The sequence below is a fragment of the Triturus cristatus genome, chromosome 1_2, assembly GCF_964204655.1.
Source record: "Triturus cristatus chromosome 1_2, aTriCri1.1, whole genome shotgun sequence".
Lineage (NCBI taxonomy): Eukaryota > Metazoa > Chordata > Amphibia > Caudata > Salamandridae > Triturus > Triturus cristatus.
Window position 1 is genome coordinate 388,956,048 of NC_140580.1, and position 13,291 is coordinate 388,969,338.

The following is a 13,291-nucleotide window of genomic DNA, read 5'->3' on the forward strand; positions in this document are numbered from 1 at the left end:
CTGCCCAGTAATCCTATTTCATCTCTCCCTGTTTAAAGACGCGAAATGATAGATAGTCCTGTTCTTGCTTTTTTCTAATCTTCGAGGAGTCACTTAGCTGTAGTAAAGTCCTGATTTAGCTGGAAAGTTACTCAGAATTCTATGTTCCGACAAACGGGACAATGTGAGTTTCCTAAAATGAAATGGAACTGCTCTCTAGTTGGTAAAATAAAGGAACGTTTTGCAGGCCTGATAAAGGGTATAGGCCGTCATCAAAAGGGACCAATAGGCATCATCCTTTTGTTTAACCTTATCGCAATAAATTATGTCTTTCATTCAATTTTCTTCCCTTCTGCTTGTTTAGTCTTCGGTTAAAGAAAAGGGCAAACATAATTTGCTGTCGCTATTCTATCACATTTCTTCACCTCCTATCGATCAAATTAAGTGCTTTTCTAACCACAGAGCTTTAAGATAATAACCCCTTTGATCAGAAGACTGAAGTACATGAGGTTTAATCAAATTGGACTTTCCCGTCCGTTAATGTGCTTCAACAATCTAAATTGAAATCACATAATATAATGTACTGAGTATTCTCTACAGCATATTGCTCTTCACTGAGGCTACAAATCAATAGGATTACGATAGACAGCGAGGTATTGTACTATCCCAAAAGCATTTCACTTTCAAAAGGACGTCAATTAACCTTCTATCCTTCTATACTCTCCTATGATTTGTAGTGAACACTTCAGCAAAGAAGTTCATTTCCACCCCGTCAGTCTCTCAGCTCCTATAATTCGTTCTGTGATCAGGGACATTTTAAGTATTTTGGGGGCCTGGGCAAAATATTGGGGCATATCAACAAGGGCTTTATCTCTGCTTTTTTGGCTTTAAAAGCCAAAAAAGCAGAGATAAAACTAGCACCCTATCAACAACAGGGTGCTATCATGCAAATGTGCATGTTAGCACCCATTTACTCTACGCTTCCCCTTGCATCTCTAATGAGATGCAAAGGGGGCGTTCCAGAGTAAAATAATAGGAGAAATGTCGCTAAGCGACATTTCTCCTATTATCAAGAATATCGCTAACCCTGTTAGAGACAAAAAAAGCAGCGCTAACTGCGGTTAACGCTGCTTTTTTACGTCTGGTATTTTTCTGACTTAGCCATGATATCCTATGGAAGGTGGATATCATGGCTAAGTTTGTGAGTCCCTATCAACTAGCTAACGTGAGATTATCGCTGGGTTTCACGCGATAATCTCACGTTAGCCAGTTAGTGCTAGGATTTTTATCGCCGATGAGATAAGCGTTGCTAATAGCACGCTATCTCAGCGATAAAAATCGGCGCTAGCCGGCGATAATTATCCGAGCGCTAAGTGCGCTCAGCGATAATTATCGCCGGTTGTTGTTGATATGCCCCGTATTTTTTTAGGGGTCCCCTGTTCTGAACAGTTTTGAATTTATTGTCCACATTCAGCACTTTCATCCCGTTTGGCCAAGTCACTGACAGTGCAAGGTACACTCATCCAAATTCTAAATGTGTTTACATCTAATATTCAGGGATAATGAAGCGTGTTTTCAATATTGTAACACAGAAGCAGCTCACTAATATTACTGCAAATAATCTCTATGCTACCCTCCCATTTCTCATATGTCAGAACCTGTTTTGATCTAAAATAACTTTTTTTATGGATGTTGCATGAAACATAAACAGAACATTTCTCTGCAAAAAGTCTGCAATAGACTCTCACACATCACCCACATTAAAAATAAATTAAAGGTAAAGGAAAATAGTATTTAAACAATCTGTTTAAAAAGTATTCAAGGTCATCAGGGCAAGACTCTCTGCAGAACAGAGCTGGCTCTATCAGGGGGCCCCCTGAAAGGCTGGGGCCCTGGGCCAGAGCCCACTTTGCCCATGTTTAAGACATCTCTGCACAGCAATGTCTTTTCTTTACCAAAGTACATTGCAAACATACAATTTGTTATGTGCATGCATGGCTTCTGTGAAGGTATTTGTCGAAAAGTGGTTGTACTTTTTCAGTAAAAATGCCCACCATTTCAAACTATGAGATAGAAGGTGCCTAAATTGAGCCATGTTGTACTCCTGCCTGTTTCAAAAGCACTGGATCAGAGCAACACTGCCAGATTAACCCTTTCGCTGCGGTGGGAATTCCGCCGCAGCGCTGGGGGGTGCGGGGGAGCAGCGCGGTGGCGCTGTGCTCATTACAGAGCCGCTCCGTCATGAGCCACGGTTGAGCTGTGCTCATGAAGGAACGGTTCCGTCATGACTCCGCCCATTTGCGTTGTCCCCCCGCACAGGCGGGGAAACAGCGCCGCATAGGCGGAGCGGCCGCCAACGGCCGTGACATGACGGAACCGTTCCGTCATGAGCACAGCGCAACCGTGGCTCATGACGGAGCGGCTCCGTCATGAGCGGGGAAGGGGTTAATACAGCCCCATTGAAAGGCTTTCCACAAATGTGTAACAGAGTGTGTGACAGCACTCACAAAACGATACCTTCAACAATATTTGTGATGGCTAGTTTAATTTAAAGGTGGGAGAACAAGTATGACGATTACAGGAAGTGAAAAGTATGTATAAATAATTTAATGTCTGGGAAACCCTGTCCATTGAATGCTCAACAGCCCTGCTTCTTTTGTTTATTCTGTTTTTTGACTCTGTTGTATTTATTAACACTTATCAATGTGTTCGATATGTATCATAACCTTGTGTTGCTATCTGTATATAATGCCTTGGAGAAAAAGGGTTAAAAAATCCAATAAAAAATATTTTTAGAAAAAACAACAATATTTGTCAATGGATAATCATTAATGTGCTCCTAGTGAAATCAGTAGGTGCAAACCACAACTATTCCTAATTTCAATTTCCATTTCCTTGTGGTAATTTTTTTAAATTTTACTTTAGTTTTCCAGTATTTAAGGCTCTTCAGAAGAGTTTTTCTTTTCAATTGGGTAACAGGAGCTTCGAATGCTGTCTCATGAACAGAGGAGGTATAATACTAAAACAAACAGGATGCAAAGGTTAGTTGCAACCAGGTTAAGCCGAAGACACACAATGAAGTACCAGCACTCACACAAGAGGACACCTCACATTACATTCATCACCTTTTGGTCCCTAATGTGCCTCAAGGCTTTCTGAAAGTTCACATTGTTTTAAGATTTTTAAGTCACACCTAGGACTGCGCATGCACTCTCACTTGCGAGAGATATTGTTTTCCACTGAGTGCTTGGAGCCTGCACATTGCTTATTATTCATGGGCTTATTTTTCACTATCACTTTCTGCCTCCTAATTGGGCACCTCATGACTGGCTTCCCTTCCTCATTTTTCGTCTGGAGCATGAACCAAGTACTGATTGATTCATTTTGATTAGGGTCCTTCTGCTGCTGATGCAGAGATTCATGTACTATTTGTCTTCCTAGCTAGCAGAGTTGTCTTCCTTGATGCTTCCCCTCCATCCCCAATCTGCTCCTGTCCATGTTGCTTCTTTCCTCATACCCCAAACCCCGTTGCTTCTTCCCTCCAACCCCCATCCTCCCTTTGTCTGGGATGCACCCCACCTCCATCCACAATAAAAAAAAAGCTATTACATGGCCAGTGCTGGCTCCTTCAAGGTACTTTTTCTATAACATATTTTAGCCACACTGCACAGCTGAAACGCTGCTCTTCAACTTGCCTAGAAGACAGTCACAAAGCCAATAGCTCTCTCTTAGGAGTGACCAATGTTTGTTACTTTTACTGTTAAAGGTGCCTTTGTGTGAAAGTGCTTCAGCAACCTTGAGTGATATCCCTTCAAACATGCCTTTCAGAGGAATATGGCTGTTTACATCGCACGCGATTAGATCGCATGCCATTACAATGCGGTCATTACAACCGTGTTGTTAGTACGCATACCATTACATCGCAAGTCATTACAACTACTTGCTGTAGGGGGCGCCCTGGACTTAGAAATAGTATTTTTTACTATTCCTACTCCAGTTTGTGCAACAGCAGGAAAGGTGTTGGATTTTAAATCTAATACCAGTGCGCCCCCTACAGCAAGTCGTTGTAATGACTTGCAATGTATTGGTATGCGTACTAACAACGCAGTCATTGTAACGACCGCATTGTAATTGCATGCGTTGTGGAGACAGCGTTGTAAACGCTGTTTCCCCTTTTAGAGCTCATGCATATGCATGAGGAGTCACAGCCTAACACATGAGAATCAATGATACAATCTGTCATACAAAATTAATTTTACAAAGAGTTGTTTTAGAAACTGTAAGGAGCAGCAATCTGATGCTTGCAAAATATACTTAGTAGAATAATCACAGGAGTTATACCCATAGACCCAACTGAGATTGGGTAAATACTTGTAAATGCGACAATATCTCAGCAGGATGTACTGAATTGTTTAGAAAGGTATGTACAAGACATTGCAAGGAACACAAGAGAGGAAACTCAAAGTTGTTCTTTCAAAGCGCCAATAGGCGTCATATATTTGGCAGATCAAAAGAATTGCAGTAATAAGAGCACAACAGGGTATAAATACTCTGGCAACCCTAGTGAAAAAAGTGTACAAAGTGCTTGTGCTAGTGAAACAACGGCGCTAGTGACAACGTGAAAAAACCACAACAGACGGCGCAAAAAGGCAATATATACAATACAAGGTCCATATAACAATTTACTCGATAGTATAATTGGTATTTTTCTTTGTTTCAATGAACCAGGTTTGTGTGCGCCAAGAACGTTTAGGCTGGTGGGGAATGGTCGACGGCGTTTCGATCCTGTCAATTAAGGATCATCATCAGGACCTGGGTCGCCTAAATTGGGAGTGCTCTGTAAAAAACAATTACCGGATCAGAGCGGCGGTCAGGAGGAAAGAAGAAATGAGAGCTGGGGCAGGAAAACGACAGGAGGGATGGGGCGGGTAAAATGGAAAACAAAAATAAAAAGGAAAGATGGGGAAAATAAGAAGGAAAGATAGGGAAAAACGAAAAGGGGGGGGGTTGTTGTGGGGGTGAGAAAAAGGGGGTGGGTGGGGCGGTAGCGGCTGAAAAAGAAGGAAGGAAAAAAGGGGGGGGGAAAGGGAGGCGGGATGGGAAAAGAAGAAAAAAGGGGAAGGAAAGAGCAGGGAGAGGGTAGAAGTGAAACAGGCAATGACTGGAAGCCTACCTTGTGCATGGGGAGAAGGCTGGGTGTTCAGCAATGAGTGAATGCTAGAATAAAGGGCAAGGGGAGAAATACCTCCCTCGGAGTTCTGTGGAAAACGAGGGATACGAGAAAATTAAGAGGTGGAAGTGGAACAATACAAGGGAAGGGAGGCAGCAAGGCTAACAGAGACTCACCGAAGTAAAGGATTAAGGAACTTCTCAGGAAGGGCAACCGATGCAGGGGGAGGAACGGTATGCAGCCTAGGGAAAAAGGGGCAGGAAGTTACCAGCTGTACAACCAGGGTATGACTCAGAGCGAACTAGGACCATAAGAAGCTTACCCAAAGCTTAATGGAGCAGCAGTCAAGGTTCTGGTCGCGCAGTAAGTTGGCGATCAGCAGCAGAACAGGAATCAATCCAGAGCGGGAGAAATTACCGCGGGGTCAAGAGGAGCCAACTACGTGTGCAACCCCTAGGTCGATTAGTGACAATGAGGTGAAGGACGGAGCATCCTAAATGAAGGTGGAGTGGGCGTGACGCGGAGCCATCGTCTATAGGACGCCGGTGACGGGAGGCGGGGAATGAGTCAGCGATCTGGTAACTAGGGTTATGGGAATGCAGCCCGGTTGCTAAGGACGCTAGATACACGGGGAAAGAAGGGAAGGAAAGGGAAGAGTTGAACGGGGTTGCTGGGGATCGAACCAGCGGGGTGATTTACAGGAAAAGCAAAAGGGCAGAGAGGAGGGCAGACAAGGGGGAGAAAAGGAGCCAGAGGCGAAAAGACTTGTTAACGGGTAAAAGGGCAGCATGGAAAGGGAGACAGGAAGGGGGCAAAAGGCGAGGAAAGAGGGAGGGAAACCAGGGAGAGGGGAATTCCGACCTTATGAACACTACAATTGTGGTAAATAACAGTGTTATGAAGACAAAAATGCAAGAACAGACATCATGGAGAAAAAACAATTCATTAGTAGAAAAAACAATGTTTTAAAACATGAACTACCATTCCAGATAAGAGGGCAAAGAATTTCTGGATCTGTAAGGGCATGGAGGAGACGGGACACGGGAGTGCAGAATGGCAAGGATATGGTGTAGATGGCGTCAGGAGGGACTGCACATCAGGTGGTATAATGAATGGTACCGTTCCACTCATCAATCGTGTTCAAGCCATGGTGTACAGAGTTACAATGAGTTATCCATTTGCATTCACTTTTGTCAAGGAGAGCTTGAAGGTTTCCTCCTCTGGGAGGCAGGCGAGGCTGGTCAATAACTTGCCATTTCATGTCCAGAGCATCGTGATTTTGTTCCAGATAGTGTGAGACCAAAGGTGCTGTAATGGTCTTACAGTTAATTCTGCTCTTATGTTGAATGATTCTTTTCTTAATCATCTGAGTAGTTTGTCCAATATAGATGAGATGGCAAGGGCACTCGATGGCATAGATCACATTCTGTGAGCGACAGTTGGTAAATGTGTTCAGGGTATGTGATTGGTTGTTGAACTTAAAATCCTTGGTGTTGGTTGTTAATTCACATACGCTGCATGATTGACATTTGTAGTGGCCCAGTATAGGTGGTAAACCCCAACTCGAGGTGATGGTATTGGTTGTGGTCGATTTATTGGGCCAAGTGATAGCATGGACAAGATGGTTCGATAAATTGTTGCCACGTTTGTATGAGAACAATGGCGGTTCTTGGAAGGATTTGTTCGTCCGCAGGAGTGTCCAATTACGAGTAATAATTTTCTTGACCTGGTTACTACTCGGACTGAACTGGAAGACAAAAGGAATCCGGAAATTGGTTTTCTTAGGTTGAGGTGTAAGTAAAAGATCACGATGGCAATACCATGCCCTCTTACGAGCACGTGAAACCAATCTTCGTGGGTAACCTCTGTTTGTAAGTTTCTTGTATAGGACTTCCGATTCTCTGAAATAATCTCTGCGCCATTTGCAGTTTCTCCGAATCACGGAGGAATTGTCCATAGGGTAGCCCATCTTTGAGCCCGCGTGGATGATAACTAGAGTAGTGCAGCAGTGTGTTTCTCTCGGTTGGCTTCCGGTATAGTGATGTTCCGATTAGACCATCTTCAGCGTGTATGGTCAGATCTAAAAAAGGCAAGTCATTGGTTGTTTGTTCACATGTGAATTTCAGGTGGGTTTGGGAGTTGTTCAACCAATTAACAAAGGAGGTCAAGGTGGAGGCACATCCTTTCCAGAGTAGCAAGACATCGTCGATGTATCTGCGCCACAGGGAAATTTGATGTCTGAATGGGTTGATGGGTGAAAGCATAAGGGAAGTTTCGAGTCTGTGAACAAAGAGAATGGCAAAATTCGGGGCGAAGCATGCTCCCATCGATACACCTTTGATTTTCAGATAGAAGTCCTCTTTGTACAAAAAATAATTATTTTCTAGGGCAATGTGTAATAAGTCCATCACAAATTCTGTGGGAATGCGGGTAGGTTTAGGTCTGGTTTCTAGTAGTTCAAAGATGGCTAAAAGTCCTTCTTCATGTGGGATGTTCGTGTATAGGGACTCTATATCCAGACCAGCCATCAATTCCGTCTCTACATCAAAAGGTCTGTCTTCAATGGTCTTGATAAGATCCATGCTGTCTCTTATGAAAGTGTCAGTAAGCGGAACGAATTCTTTAATGACAGAGTCTATGTATTTCCCCAAAGGTTCCAGGGCGGAACCGCAACCAGACACAATAGGTGTTCCAGGGGGATTTTGAAGGTCCTTGTGGATCTTGGGTAAGACGTAGATCACTGGTGTACGTGGGTGGGCATTGTTCAGGAAAGAAAATTCCTTAGAGGAAATAATATTGTTGGTTTGGGCTTGTTTTGTAATGTGGTTTATCTTTTTCTTTAAGTCAGGAAGGGGATCACAAGTGAGCTTCCGATAATGGGCCACATTAGAGAGTTGTCTTTTAATCTCCAAGTCGTATTTTTCATTGTCCATGATGACAATTCCGCCTCCTTTGTCGGCCGGTTTGATGGTTAGTTCCGATCTATTTTTCAGGCTAAGTAAGGCCTGTTTTTCAACCAGCGGGAGATTGTAAGGGACATATTCAAACTTTTTTTGTACATCTGTAATCTCATGGAGCACCAACCGCTCAAAAGACAGTATTTCAGGAGGCATGGTGTGTGAGGGGGGATGGAAGGTGGAAGGGAGGTGGAAGCGTGGGGCATCAGTTTGGAAAGGATTCGGTCTGTCTGCAAAAAATTGTCGTAGTCTGATTCGTCTGAAGAACTGTAGTAAATGTGCATGTAAATCGATAAAGTTGCTGCGTTCCGTAGGTACAAAGCTCAAGCCTCTACTGAGCAGATTAGTTTCTTCTTCCGAGAGAATATGTTTGGAAAGATTGAATATGGGAATCACCTCAGGGTTGGTGCTGGATTGAGAGTCATTTGGTTCCATGGCGATGACAGGTTCATTCATGATGTTTCTTGGGGTAATTATTGTTGAGGGCCCCATCGGTAAAACTTGTTTCTGGTTTGCCTTTCGCCAGAGTATTGGTTTTGGTAGTTGTTCCGTGCGCGTGGACGGTTCTGGCCGAGTCCGCGGGCTTGTTCTAAAAAACCGGGTGGCAACAGGGATGGAAGTTTGTGTTGGTTCCTAGAGGTGCTGGGCTCTTCGTTATGTTCCGAATCTTCAATTGAGGTGTTGGAAGAGTCTGAGAAGGTGATGCGCTGGTTATTCCTGAATCTACCCCAGTTGCGTGTCATAGGAGGGTTGTAGGGGGTATTATAGAATTCGTCTTTCAGGTATGGATAGGTTTTGTCTATGCTGTAATATTTAATGTCCCTTTGTATTTTGGTAACTTTTTTGTTAAGTTCAAAGGTATTGAAAGTTGTTATAGTTGAATTGATTTTCTCCAGAAGATTTTTCGCTTCAGGTATAGAGTTGTCTTCCAAAATGAGTTTCTCAATTTCAGCAATCTCTTCTAGTTCTTTTTGGCTGTGCTCTATAGCTGTATCAATACCCAGAACCTCCACCTTGACCTCCTTTGTTAATTGGTTGAACAACTCCCAAACCCACCTGAAATTCACATGTGAACAAACAACCAATGACTTGCCTTTTTTAGATCTGACCATACACGCTGAAGATGGTCTAATCGGAACATCACTATACCGGAAGCCAACCGAGAGAAACACACTGCTGCACTACTCTAGTTATCATCCACGCGGGCTCAAAGATGGGCTACCCTATGGACAATTCCTCCGGATTCGGAGAAACTGCAAATGGCGCAGAGATTATTTCAGAGAATCGGAAGTCCTATACAAGAAACTTACAAACAGAGGTTACCCACGAAGATTGGTTTCACGTGCTCGTAAGAGGGCATGGTATTGCCATCGTGATCTCTTACTTACACCTCAACCTAAGAAAACCAATTCCCGGATTCCTTTTGTCTCCCAGTTCAGTCCGAGTAGTAACCAGGTCAAGAAAATTATTACTCGTAATTGGACACTCCTGCGGACGAACAAATCCTTCCAAGAACCGCCACTCTTCTCATACAAACGTGGCAACAATTTATCGAACCATCTTGTCCATGCTATCACTTGGCCCAATAAATCGACCACAACCAATACCATCACCTCGAGTTGGGGTTTACCACCTATACTGGGCCACTACAAATGTCAATCATGCAGCGTATGTGAATTAACAACCAACACCAAGGATTTTAAGTTCAACAACCAATCACACACCCTGAACACATTTACCAACTGCCACTCACAGAATGTGATCTATGCCATCGAGTGCCCTTGCCATCTCATCTATATTGGACAAACTACTCAGATGATTAAGAAAAGAATCATTCAACATAAGAGCAGAATTAACTGTAAGACCATTACAGCACCTTTGGTCTCACACTATCTGGAACAAAATCACGATGCTCTGGACATGAAATGGCAAGTTATTGACCAGCCTCGCCTGCCTCCCAGAGGAGGAAACCTTCAAGCTCTCCTTGACAAAAGTGAATGCAAATGGATAACTCGTTGTAACTCTGTACACCATGGCTTGAACACGATTGATGAGTGGAACGGTACCATTCATTATACCACCTGATGTGCAGTCCCTCCTGACGCCATCTACACCATATCCTTGCCATTCTGCACTCCCGTGTCCCGTGTCCCGTCTCCTCCATGCCCTTATAGATCCAGAAATTCTTTGCCCTCTTATCTGGAATGGTAGTTCATGTTTTAAAACATTGTTTTTTCTACTAATGAATTGTTTTTTCTCCATGATGTCTGTTCTTGCATATTTGTCTTCATAACACTGTTATTTACCACAATTGTAGTGTTCATAAAGTCAGAATTCCCCTCTCCCTGGTTTCCCTCCCTCTTTCCTCGCCTTTTGCCCCCTTCCTGTCTCCCTTTCCATGCTGCCCTTTTACCCGTTAACAAGTCTTTTCGCCTCTGGCTCCTTTTCTCCCCCTTGTCTGCCCTCCTCTCTGCCCTTTTGCTTTTCCTGTAAATCAGCCCGCTGGTTCGATCCCCAGCAGCCCCGTTCAACTCTTCCCTTTCCTTCCCTTCTTTCCCCGTGTATCTAGCGTCCTTAGCAACCGGGCTGCATTCCCATAACCCTAGTTACCAGATCGCTGACTCATTCCCCGCCACCCGTCACCGGCGTCCTATAGATGACGGCTCCGCGTCACGCCCACTCCGCCTTCATTTAGGAGGCTCCGTCATTGTCACTAATCGACCTAGGGGTTGCACACGTAGTTGGCTCCTCTTGACCCTGCGGTAATTTCTCCCGCTCTGGATTGATTCCTGTTCTGCTGCTGATCGCCAACTTACTGCGCGACCAGAACCTTGACTGCTGCTCCATTAAGCTTTGGGTAAGCTTCTTATGGTCCTAGTTCGCTCTGAGTCATACCCCGGTTGTACAGCTGGTAACTTCCTGCCCCTTTTTCCCTAGGCTGCATACCGTTCCTCCCCCTGCATCGGTTGCCCTTCCTGAGAAGTTCCTTAATCCTTTACTTCGGTGAGTCTCTGTTAGCCTTGCTGCCTCCCTTCGCTTGTATTGTTCCACTTCCACCTCTTAATTTTCTCGTGTCCCTCGTTTTCCACAGAACTCCGAGGGAGGTATTTCTCCCCTTGCCCTTTATTCTAGCATTCACCCATTGCTGAACACCCAGCCTTCTCCCCATGCACAAGGTAGGCTTCCAGTCATTGCCTGTTTCACTTCTACCCTCTCCCTGCTCTTTCCTTCCCCTTTTTTCTTCTTTTCCCATCCCGCCTCCCTTTCCCCCCCCTTTTTTCCTTCCTTCTTTTTCAGCCACTACCGCCCCACCCACCCCCTTTTTCTCACCCCCACAACAACCCCCCCTTTTCGTTTTTCCCTATCTTTCCTTCCTTTTTCTTTTTGTTTTCCACTTTACCCGCCCCATCCCTCCTGTCGTTTTCCTGCCCCAGCTCTCATTTCTTCTTTCCTCCTGACCGCCGCTCTGATCCGGTAATTGTTTTTTACAGAGCACTCCCAATTTAGGCGACCCAGGTCCTGATGATGATCCTTAATTGACAGGATCGAAGCGCCGTCGACCATTATCCACCAGCCTAAACGTTCTTGGCGCACACAAACCTGGTTCATTGAAACAAAGAAAAATACCAATTATACTATCGAGTAAATTGTTATATGGACCTTGTATTGTATATATTGCCTTTTTGCGCCGTCTGTTGTGGTTTTTTCACGTTGTCACTAGCGCCGTTGTTTCACTAGCACGAGCACTTTGTACACTTTTTTCACTAGGGTTGCCAGAGTATTTATACCCTGTTGTGCTCTTATTACTGCAATTCTTTTGATCTGCCAAATACATGACGCCTATTGGCGCTTTGAAAGAACAACTTTGAGTTTCCTCTCTTGTGTTCCTTGTAATGTCTTGTACATACCTTTCTAAACAATTCAGTACATCCTGCTGAGATATTGTCGCATTTACATGCAAAATATATTTAGGCCCATAATACAGGAGTTGTCCAATAAGATAATTCACAAATAGGATATTCTCAACTTCCCTTCTAATCTGCTTGTTTGTTTTGAAGTGGTTTCCCTCTCAAGCTCGCACGCTACAAAATGTTTGAATAAAAACATAACACTGATGTTTTCACAGAGCTCAATTTATACACTAAAGTCTTTGAGAAATTGCCTGATGAATTAGTCAGTCTCAAACATGGCTCTCCAACAGAACTAACATTTCTGATCAGAGGGCTATTTTTAACACAGAAAATTTAATATATTCTCAGTTTACTCAGTGTTTAGCATCCAGTTAGAAGCAGGAACCACACTCCTAGTCAGGGTGAGTCATATGCACACCCTAAACCAACCTGTGCTCTCACCCTCTGGTAGCTTGACACAGAACAGTCAGGCTTCACTTGAGAGGCAATGTGTAAAGTATTTGTGCAACACTTCAAACAGTAAGACAGTGAAAACACCACACAAATATACCACACATGGTTAGACAAATAGAGCTGAATTTAATTAACAAAACAAGACCAAAACCACAAAAATTAAAAACATAGAACCAGAGTTATGAATGTTTAAAAAATATCTTAAATTATAGTGTGTAAAAGCATGAAGGACCAACCAGGGCTATCTGGGCGTGGTAGACAAAGTCATTCCAAAATGTAAGGTTGTCCGTGATGGAGCGCGGGTCAGATACAGGGACCAACCTTGTCCTGCTGGAAAGTTGAAGAAGATCCAATGAATGGACCAGAGGAGGTGATGTGTTGTCGTCGATCCTTAGGATGTCGGCGATGTGTCGGTTCTGAGCCACAAAAAATCAGAGATGAGTCGGGAAAGCAGGTGATGCACCACACTGACGGTGATGCGGTTTACCTAATCCTCGCACCAGCTGCGATGCGTCATCATCAAGGGAGAGGCACCAGTTCCGAGCAGTGCAACAATGGCGATGCATGGATTTTCACTGAAGCAGCACTTTATGCCCACTTACAAGGGCCCAGGACTCAATTGACACCACTTAGCATGGCGAGACTCTCAGATGGCAGAGTCCAGGAGCTGTACTCTGCCATCTAAGTCTATGATGTCCCTGAAACTTCAAACAGGAGGCAAGCAGACAAGCCCTTGAGTCACTTTGGTTCTGGGTTGGAGAGATGCAGGTTCAGTCCTTCTCACTCCCAGACAAGCGGGCAGCAGACCACAGGTCAGAGCA